This window comes from Passer montanus, unplaced genomic scaffold, assembly GCF_014805655.1.
Source record: "Passer montanus isolate IOZ18808 unplaced genomic scaffold, ASM1480565v1 scaffold12, whole genome shotgun sequence".
Taxonomy (NCBI): Eukaryota; Metazoa; Chordata; class Aves; order Passeriformes; family Passeridae; genus Passer; species Passer montanus.
This window is the reverse complement of record NW_024358722.1, coordinates 14,505,370-14,515,993: the sequence shown is the minus strand read 5'-3', so window position 1 is coordinate 14,515,993 and position 10,624 is coordinate 14,505,370. Positions and strand designations below refer to the sequence as shown.

At 40.5% G+C, this 10,624-nt stretch overlaps 1 long non-coding RNA gene across 1 annotated transcript; it reads left to right on the top strand.

Annotated features, from left to right (window-relative positions):
* The first annotated feature begins 765 nt into the window (after nt 1–765).
* Nucleotides 766–8,007, top strand: LOC120497024. Its single transcript, XR_005626412.1, has 4 exons — nt 766–776; nt 2,420–2,530; nt 3,263–3,327; nt 7,926–8,007. It is a non-coding gene; the product is annotated as an uncharacterized LOC120497024 (long non-coding RNA).
* Nucleotides 8,008–10,624: the final 2,617 nt, after the last annotated feature.

The following is a 10,624-nucleotide window of genomic DNA, read 5'->3' as shown; positions in this document are numbered from 1 at the left end:
GGAAGTCAAGTTGTTCCAAACATTAAAGCTAAAAGAAGCCGATTCAGGAAAAATAAAGTGGACTGACCTCCCCACACAGCATTTGTCAATTTAGATCTGTGTATTAGCACTTAAACATTATTATTATCATCATCCTTATCATAAATGAAATTGAACAGCCTTCCTGACTCCCACTGGTGGTTAGGTGCGGATATGGAAAGGGTGGAAATTGCAATAAGGAACATCTTCAAATGATCCAGAAACATCATGTGAAACAAGCTCTTCTCCCTGCTTTGTATTCTACCTTCATTTCCCACTTACTGGAGATGAATGAAAGCAGTACACATAGAGAATAACAAGATGATTGTAAAACGATTACATCATCAAAACTAACATCATCTACTATCTCCCAATTGCTTGAAATGTCGTGGTCCAGAAATGATGTTTTAGTTCCTTCCTCAAAGCATCCCAACCTCAGCTGAAGTTGGATCAATTTTGAATCAGCTAAAGCCTTGTTACTGTGCTTTCGTTGCAGAAAAAACCTCCCTTTCCCATTCTCAGACAACTCAGTCCATGTTCATGCTGCAACACATCTGACCCAGTTCCCACTGGAGACCGCAGCAGGACTCACTCTGACTTCAACTGCAGATGGATCTGAAGTGGAATGGGAATGAGCAGATAGGTTCTGGATGTTTAAGGAATGTATTGACTCCCAGGCATCAGTTTTGCACAAAGCAAAAGGAAATTAATGACAAAATAATGATTGTTGTTGTGAAAAGAAGAGAGCAATGGATGAGGTAAAAGAGCAGCACTCATTCTAATTATATGACAGACACAGCAGGATGCAGAAGTGTGTGATGAGGCCCTGCTACAGCAACACAGCTAAGCATAGGCTAAAAATTAAGCCTTTATTTAAGGGTTTTGCTGAATAAGGATGAGATCACTCACGTACTTAAAGTTAAATGTATGCTTAAGTGCTTTGCTGAATCTGGGCCCAGATACATAAACCATTAAACAATCACTTTAAGAAAGCAGTGGAAAGCTGTTATACAATTTCTAGACATTTTAAGTTACTTCTGCTATATTTCCCCTACCTTTCTCTTATTAGCTCAAGGAAGAGGTTTATAAAGCTCCAGTTCCCCAAAAAAGATACTTTTCATTGCTACCCGATTGTAATTCAAATTGCTTCATGCAGCCCCAAGCATGTGTTCAAACATATAATCAAGCAAACAGGAGACCTGAGACTTGCCAGTTGGAATACTGTCAGTTACAGATGCCACACTTTTTGTTTTGTTGGGGGTTTTTTGTTGTTGTTGTTTTCTGTTTGGTTGGTTTTGGTTTGGTTTTGTGTTGTTTGTTTTAAGCATAAATAAGGAGAGGTAGAGAAGTTGATAAAAGCTGGCCTTTGCTGTCCATTTCTGGCACTCTGTTCCTGGTGGGTTATTTGGGTACATATTGCTTTGTGTCTCTGAGGGCCCTTTTTTCCCTCTCCCTCTCTCTCTCTCTCTCTCCCCTGGTCAGAGAAGCTGTACTCGTCACCTGGAGTGAAGGCTGACAGGAATGAACATAGGCAGGAAGCAGCGTGACACACACATTGTCATGCATGACTGACCAGCAGCCATCAACAGCAATTAAACATTGAGAGCACTGGATCCTTTTGGACAGGTTCAAGTTTCCTGGCACTGCTGTGATTAGATGTTTTGCACTGTTTCCCTGTAGTCAGTATGTGACACATTCCCTTTTGCTTGCTCTTTTCTGATATTTATTTTTGCACTGTCCTGGTGTTAGCATCTTCTCATGGAAAATTAATCACTTAGAAAGGGATCATTTTGAAGGAGACTTGTGAGGCAGGTGAAAGATAAAATGGATATTAAAAAATCAGCTGGGTCTTTATTTAAACACAAAAGTCCCTGCCTTCAGATGAACATTGCAGTGTTTAAGCATTTTTTAGTAACTATAAGTGTGCATGAGAGAAAGCTCTGTGAATGGCAGAAACCAGCAAAGAACAACACGGGCCTTTGGGTTTACCCAGCTGACTGCAATTTTACTGTAATTTAAGACGACAAAACACAATGTGCTTAAAGGCAAGACTGAAGTGAAGAGCAGCTGCAGTTGTGCTGGGCTGTCACTTGCTTGCCCTCATTTCAAGGCTGAGATCCAGAGCAGTCCAACTACCCGGCGTTTAACGCCGGCGCAGACTTCCAGGGCAAGGTCTGTGGCTTGGCATGAGGTGCCACAGCTCCGGAGGCTGGGGAGAAAGGCCTTTTGGCACGCAGCGAGGTCTCGTGCCTAATTGAATAGTCACAGGGTCTAGGGCCAGAAGGGCTCATTAAGGCTCCATTCTGACCTCGTGGATTGTCGTCCTCTCCATTCCCCCGGATTGAGTCCAGCAGCTTACATGTGAGTAATTAATTGCTTCTGTTAATTTGCTCTCTCCTAGTCTCTGCGAGGACCAGAGAAGTCCGCTAATAAGTTGTAAGGAACTGTCGGACATCTGTGTAGGAAACCTTTGTGCCTACACCCTTTCCATCCTTCATCTGCTACGTGCAAGGTATGCCCCAAACCCTGTTTTGACCAGTTGGAGTAATCAAGTGAATGATCAAAAGTAGCACGGTTTCAGCATTCTGCGAGGATTTACGTGAGAGGGCAGTGTGATTTAAATGGGCTGTGCTCTGCTGTGCCACCACCAACCCAGCCAGGGCTTGGAGCCAGTCAGTGTGTTAGGTTTTTCCCCTGCTAGCTCTCTCTCACTCAGTTAATAGGGATTGCTCCAGCCATGCATCTGTGTTACCTTCTTGCATTAGCATTTAGAGGCCAGACAACCCTGGGGCTTTGATACTACTGCCTTTCATTGATAATACAACTCTTTAAGAGCTTTTTTTTTTTCTCAGATAGATGCCTGGGATCATGAGGACAGGCCTAAGAACTGCTGTGAGAACTGGTTCTGAATTTGTTGTTGTCAACAGTTATTCCAGATTGACATATTTATTAAAATAATTCCACTATTTTGTGAAGCATCGTGTATTGATAACACTAAACACTCAGAAGAACCATGTGAAGCAGAAAATGTAATTATTATTTCTGTAATGGAGATACAGAAACAAAGGCACAAAAGGGATGAGTGACTTGCCCAAGGTCATACAATAAATCAGAAGTGTAAATATACCAGAACCCCAGTCACATCACATTTCCTTACGGCGTGGGTATATTCAAGAAAAAATAGCTGACTTGATTCCATGATCTTTTGCAGTCTTTCAAAGGCTTTCTACCTTTCTCTTTGTAGGCTTCCAGGATGTCCTGATAGACCAACACAGGCACTTCCATAGACTAAGGAAAGAGCACCAAGTGGTAACAAACTCATGCTTGAATTTCTGTTACCAAAGTATATGGCAATCAAATGAACTGAGCACCCAAGCCTGGGATGTCTTCTTTACCCAGGAATTAGATTTTGGACCTTCTGCTGATGCCCTGTCAAACTAACTGTGGCATAAACAATGAGGCTTTGTATTTCCAGCCCAGGGGAGGCATTGTACAGGGTCACAGACAACTGTCTAAAAGAAAATGACCATGAGCATGAAAAGAGTGTGAAAAATTGAATATGCACTGAAGAGACGGCACTTATTAAGTAACTTCAGCATTGACTTCTTTAGCTCTATGAGTAAATCCATTAAATCACAGCTGAGATGCATCAGGTTTTGCTCTAAGAATTGGAGCAGAGATATATAAGAACACAGCAAGCCAGAAGATTAAAAAGTAGTACTGCATAAGTCAACTGCTAGTTGCTGACATCAATAAAATATTGTCCTTTATTATAGTCATTAGGGAACCTTTTAACAGTCATTAAAATTTCCTAATGCTGTAGTAAAATTTTTAGCTGTTGCCTGGAAAAAAGAAGGTACTCTGAACTATATGGCATGCAAATACTTCAAACAAATGCTGTCATATGGTGGAGGCATCAACAAGTGCTTCTTAAAGCTGATGGGCTGTTTTTGGAACACACTCAGGAAAAAATATATATTAATATATATTATATTTAATACAAGAACATTGAGATTTTTCTGGCAATGAAATAGGAATAAATGGTTTAAGCCCTTTACAAGGGAGCTGAAACTTATTAATCATGAAGTTCTGATATATACTGACTGGGCTTTAGTGTTGGTTTCAGGTCCTAGGTAGTGTCTTCCTTTTTTCTTCTGCGTTCTGTTTGAAAAATATGAAACCATGAAATTAAACTGAACAGTTTCACCAGCTACAGGAACTGTACGATGATGGCACCAAACAGGAGAATAGTACAGGAGCATGGCTGTTAATTAAGAATGTCTTGGAAAAGCAGTAGTTTAGGTAGATCGAAAGAATTTTTTATTATTATTTAATTAAATTTTGGAAATAGAATAAACTGATACTCAGTGCTACCTATATAATGTTTGTACTTCAAGTGCAGGCACACAGAGCCAGGACTGTACTCTTAATACTGTAATGGTAGCACTGTTTCTTTACTTTGTCTAATGTTCAGTTCATATGAGCTTGGCGCAGGATGTGAGACCAATTATATGATTTTTTGATTCACAAAGACAGGGAGCTTAGAGAAGCTTCCTACCTGCTCTGTGTGCGGCAAACAGCCCACTGTGACTATAAAATTGGGTCATATTCTGATGTGTTTTAAATCACAACTGGTAGGAGAAGGCAAGGGGAGGCACGACACAACTAACGGCACCAGTGAGGATTAAGGCAAACAGAGCATAAAGTTCTTAAGCAGTGTGTTGGCTGGGGAGAGGGGTAATGACTTGAGCCTGGTTACATCCTCCGAGACCTTTTACAGCCTTAAGTATTCAGGTTACACACCATGGGAAAGAGAGCACTTCTGGAGCTGCAGTGTCCTGCAGAACAGAGAGGACTGATGAGAGGGAAGACTGACCAGCAGCTGCAGAGTTGTCAGCAGGCAGTTTCTTACCTGGGAATATAGAGAATCCCTGCTCATTACTCACAGCTTTGATTGCAGAGGGGTCTGGTCCCTCTGCAATCAAACTTGCAGTATCTGTTTAAACAGGCTAGTTTCTGGTCCTATTTTTAATCTTATCTGGAACCTAAAGTGAATCTAAAGCAGTTAGTAAAAATTATATCAAATACATTTCCTTTATCATAGCAAACCATTTCTATTTAAATGCACAATTCACAGATTTTCTCAGTTCTGAAAAATCTCTGTGATTATTCAGATCTGAAGTAAAAACTCAGCCATTTGAGGGAGGAATTCTCATGACACCCTCAAAGAAACAAGTGGCATCCAGGAATTATTTTTTCACTTTGCTTGAATGTTCAGTGATAGATTCAAGCTGAGTGTGATATACCTGGTTTCAATCACTCTTATCCAGTATCTAATTTTTATCAACTTTTTGCAGCAGACAAAACTTTTAAAATTTAAGGTTCTGGTTGCATCTGCAGCACAGCTTGATGTGAAATAAGCAGGTGCAGGAAGACCAGTGCTCTCCTATAGATGAGAGAATCGGATAGGGATTTATTGAAATTGGAGTAAGCATAGGGTCTTAAAATGTACTATGTCCAACAAAATTCCTGTATCAGCATGTCCTGGGAGTTCATCCTGCCCTTTGCAGTGTTCTGTGAATGGGTGTTCCAGTAGAGTGGTTTTTCAGGGGATTTTCAGGGGAAACTTCCTGATTTGTCTTTCTCACAGCTAGGACTACCTTATAGCTGTGATTTTCTACAATAACTAGGAAAGTCACTGTGAAAATTTCTAGGGGGAAAATTTCCAGAATATTGGATGAAAAATTTAAGAAAAGCAAATAGGGTTGAAGGATGCATTAGCCTGTTTCTTATAATTTTAACTTTGTTTCATATCCTCATGGCACATTTCAGCCTGAAAGAATACTCTGAGCAACATGAAAGATCACAGTGCTCAAATGAGGAAAAAGAAAATTGCTGTCAATGGGCAGAGAAAACAGAACTTTAACTTAGGTCAGTGTTAGCGATTAGCAATGTTTTGTCCACTGGTCTCCAGCTCTCCAGTAATCTCCATTTGCTGCCTGTTGCCACCAGTTGGTGCTTGCCCTGCCCCTTCTTCTGCCATCATGAGACTGTTACACGACTTCAGGAACATGGAACATGGATGAGGTTATTTTTTCTACCCTCCTTCCACACTGCACATGACTAAGAACAGCAGTGGGGCAGTGGTGCGAACGAGGATCCCTTTCAGCTCCGAGGGCCGCCTTTCCAGCGTGTGCTCTGTTACTACCTAGTTTAATTAACATCTGTGCCAATCAGAGCAGCTGCCTACAAGATAGAGAAGGTTAGCTGAGCATTCAGGAAGATAAATGAGACAAGGGGTTGCCAAGGGGATGGTGTATCAGACACATGCCGTGGCTGCAGCAAGCGTACACACCCCCGTTAGCTGTACTTTTCTCGAGTCTGGGGGCAGACCTAGGGCTTTGAGGCAGGGATGGTACATACTTTAGCTTAACGTTTTTGTCTTTAAAAATGGGGATACAGATGTATTGGTGATTCCAAAAGGGTATGCAACCCCATTAGTCAACTTTAACCCTGTATGAATAGAGCATTAAAGCAGCTAATAGAAACAATTAAACATTTGACATCTGAGGAAGATTTCAGGATGATGTATGGTGTTCCCTTCAGGACCTCTAGGAATACTACAGCTACCTGTGTGCAAATGCCACAGTAGCTCAAAACCAGAACATTTAGAATATCTGATAAATTAGGATTTTCCATTCCAACTGCATGCATCATATCCCAGAGTCTCATGACCCAACTGATATTATAATAATATGGAAGATTCTGAGCTTATGCACCTCACTAAATTGGAGTGCCCTTCTCAAAACTTAATAACCTTCAGTATTGTTTTTGGATTTTTCAGTTCTTTTTATGTTTCTTCTTTTAAATTTATTGGGAAAACTAGCTACACTGAGATCATCGTATCTGGACCTATTAGCTTCAGAATGATTGCAGTAAAATCTTTATGCCCCAGCACCCTGACAGCATTGTAATGCAATAGTCAGAGGGGCTAGGCATACAGTGGAATAGTTTTACCATCACGATCTTGCATCCAAATGGCCTGATAAGACAATCCCTGTAGACATGCAATGAAATCCTTTCCTCCAGTGACAGCATCACAAACTCTAATTGTTAGGCATATTCTTTCTTTGACATTGACGTGAAATCTGTACTACAGAATACCGATCTCATGCAGGTTTACATTGCATTAGCACACTCTATTATTTACTTGTGTACTAATTGTTCTTCAGTTACACTGAACTTATACAAATGTTTTGGCTTCTCAGTGTTTTCCTGGCCTAGCTACATTACAATGGTTTTTTTAGGGAAGAAAGCCTGTTCATTCAGGTTTGAATAGGGAATGTTAGCACTGGTCTTGAAAGCATTCGAGCAAAAGGTTTGCAGTTCTACGACAGAAAATTGTTTCTCCTCTTTAATTTTTTTTCCCTTCAGAAATATAAATAGCTCATAAAGCAAGTAATCTCAGATTTATTTACTGCAGGATTTGCATTCTGTTTTTCTCCATGCTCTTTCATAAAGAAATTCCTTTACAAGGTACTTGTCAACAGTAAGGTAAGACGTACTGTGCACTTGCCTAAAGCTTTTTCTGAAGTGATGAAGAATATTAAGTCCTACTTTCACTTGTGCATCTGCAGCAGTGATACAGTCACAATAATTTATAAAGGTGTGGGTTTTTTTGAAATATTTCTAATTTCCTCTCAGCATTTCCTCAAGAGCAGATGATTGGTCTTGGAAGCTGAAGCACACAGAGGGTATTAGTGTGCTTAGCTCTGCTATTGATTTTCAGTGTAGTCACTTTGCTTCAGCAAAGATTGGGCACCTCTGTGATGAGGAGCACAAGCCTCTGAGGAGACAGAGGATGTATGTACAGAAGTAGGCAAAGACAGATATTTATTCTTTTACAGCAGATGTGCTATCTAAGGCAATGCTGTTTCTAAGGATGAAAGCTGAATGAAAGAGTCATCATGGCACCAGTCAAAACATAAAGTCCTTTCTTTGTTGGCACTCTCATCTGCTTTTGTGTGTACTCTCATGCCAAAAGGGAACAAGGTAGGGAGCCACTCTAGCTGCACAGGGCAACCTGAAGTGAAGAAAATCTCTTCTCCTGTGAGTCTCCCAGGGGACTTTGACTGGTACCTTGGAGAAGACCAGAGAGCAAAGATTCATCATAACGGAAAAGACCTAAACTTCTCACAAAAGAATTAACCTTGTCCTAGGAATGGCTCTAGTAAGTATGGAGATAGTGGGAAATCACTATGGCACCTCTGTACAACCTGGGCAAGGCAAGAGTGTCTGGAGATGTTTGCTTAAAACCTGGAGAATGCTGGTGACTGGCAGTGCAGCTCCTCATTGCCGCACCTTCCATGAGGGAAACATGAGGATGCTTTGCTCTAATGCAAGATTTTGCATTTCTGTAGACTTTGATCCACATAAATCAAAGAGATATTCACACACTGCCTGTGTGGTGCAAGCCATAGGCAATGGAGATGGTAAAAAAACTTTTGCTGACATCTGCACTACATTTTATTGGGCCTTGCCATCAAAGGTTGTGTCGTCACCAAATTTGTTTCACCAGCCAATCTAGGTTTAAAACACTTAGTTTTCTTTTTTAGTGAGCAGGCAGATGCTAACAGAAATCAAGACAAAATGCAAGGCTGTTTTTAACTACCACAAGAGAGGGTGGGTTTTCCACCAAGACCACTACACACTTGAACATCGTTGTTGATTTCACTTGCAAGGCACTACTCCAGCAATGCTGAGCAAGCAATACAAACCATCTAAAAAAATGTCCTAATAAAGAAAAGTTCCATTGAGTGGCAGGCACTTAGGCTGAAATGGGAGTATTGGTCACATGGGAGTATACGGTTGAAACAGGGGTGTTGGCAGATGAAGATAAAAGAGACACTGCCACCACTCTCATGCTGAAAATGGTGTGTTTTCATCTCAGAATAAGGCTACTGTGAAGGTTTTGCAATTGAATATTTTCACCCACATAGAGGAAAATAAGTCTTTTCATTAAAGAGTCCCCATGTATTATAAAAATGCTTTAGTACCTTAGTCTAAATTTAATTATGCGAGTACATTTGCAGTGGACTCATTTGGGGTGCACGCATGCATACTTTGTGGATAATGAAGTCATCAGGAGTTGCTTGGCATTACTGGATAACTAAATAGGTACTACAGCATTGTTGTGAAGAAGCACAGCCTGGGGCAGCCCTATTTTATGCATCTGAGTTTTCCCAAACTAATTCTGTATTCATGAACTGTTGCTATTTGTATCTGGAAGGATGAAGCTTCCAATTTTTACCCTTTTTTCAGCCTCTTTGGAAAATTTCCTCATTTTGTCTGTTCAAATAAATGAAGTGGGAGTTACCCTTCATATGAAGATGCAGGGAGGGGATGATGTACACATGAACACAAAGAGTCCCTCAAAGGGCAAATCACTTCTCAATCTGTCATATGGTAGAAGCACTTTTCAGATGAATCATTACTACAATACAGTTTCTCATGTATCAGAGTAACTCAGTTGTTTAATTCACTAATGTATCCACTTGATGTCACTGTCACTGCCCAGTAAAATTGCTAATGTCAAAGGGTTTTCTGGTCACAAAGACTTTGCACCAATAAGTGATTGAGCTGCACAGCCAGCCACCTTTTGGACCCTTCCAGGTAGCTCTATCCCTGTGAAAGTCTATTTTGTTGATGTGGACATTTGTACCTCCTGATCCTCTTCATCCATGTTTTGCATATCCCTGAAACAAAAATATTAGTTTTTCAAGGTTGTTTTTTCCTGCATAGAAACATTCAATCATTTTATTTTTCTTGAAAGTACATAAAAATCTTGTAGCATTACTTTAATGGTTTGTTACTGCTAGTTTCTTAAGGATAATGACAATTTTTCAGGAGTCAGTGAACAGAGTTTATTTGTTAATTTACTTATTTATTAATGGTATGAAGCTGAATCAGTGCAGGTTTAGGTTGCATATCAGGAAAATTTTCTTCACCCAGAGGGTGGTTGGCCACTGGAACAGGTTCCCCAGTGAAGCGGTCACAGCACCAAGCCTGACAGAGTTCAAGAAGCATTTGGACAGTGTTCTCAGGCTGATGGTGTGACTCCTGGGATGTCCTGTGCAGGGCCAGGAGTTGGACTCCCTGATTCTGATGGGTCTTTTCCAATGCAGCATATTCTGTGACTCTGTGTTGCATCTCTTGGTACTCTCATCATCACTGTATTTCTTAATTTTATGATTAATGAACTAGATTTTGCAGTTTTTCTCTCTTTCTCTTTCCAGCATATTTTTTCGTCTTCCTGCTATCTCCCATAATTTTTACCCTCATGGAAGAAAAAAGGTGGTGTACATCTATTCCCTCTATATTTCTTTTCATAATGAAAATAGATGTTTCAAAAAATATATAAAGCCTAATTTTTAGTTATTTTTGCATCCCTTTCTCCTAGACTTATCAGATTGAGAGATCATCGTGTGAGGGGGAGTAGAACACTTAACCACTTTAAGCTGGGCTTTAGGCACTCATCCACAGCAAAACACAGCTATTGCATGCGAACCATTCCTTGCCAAAGCCCATTGGCCAGGATCAAGTTCTC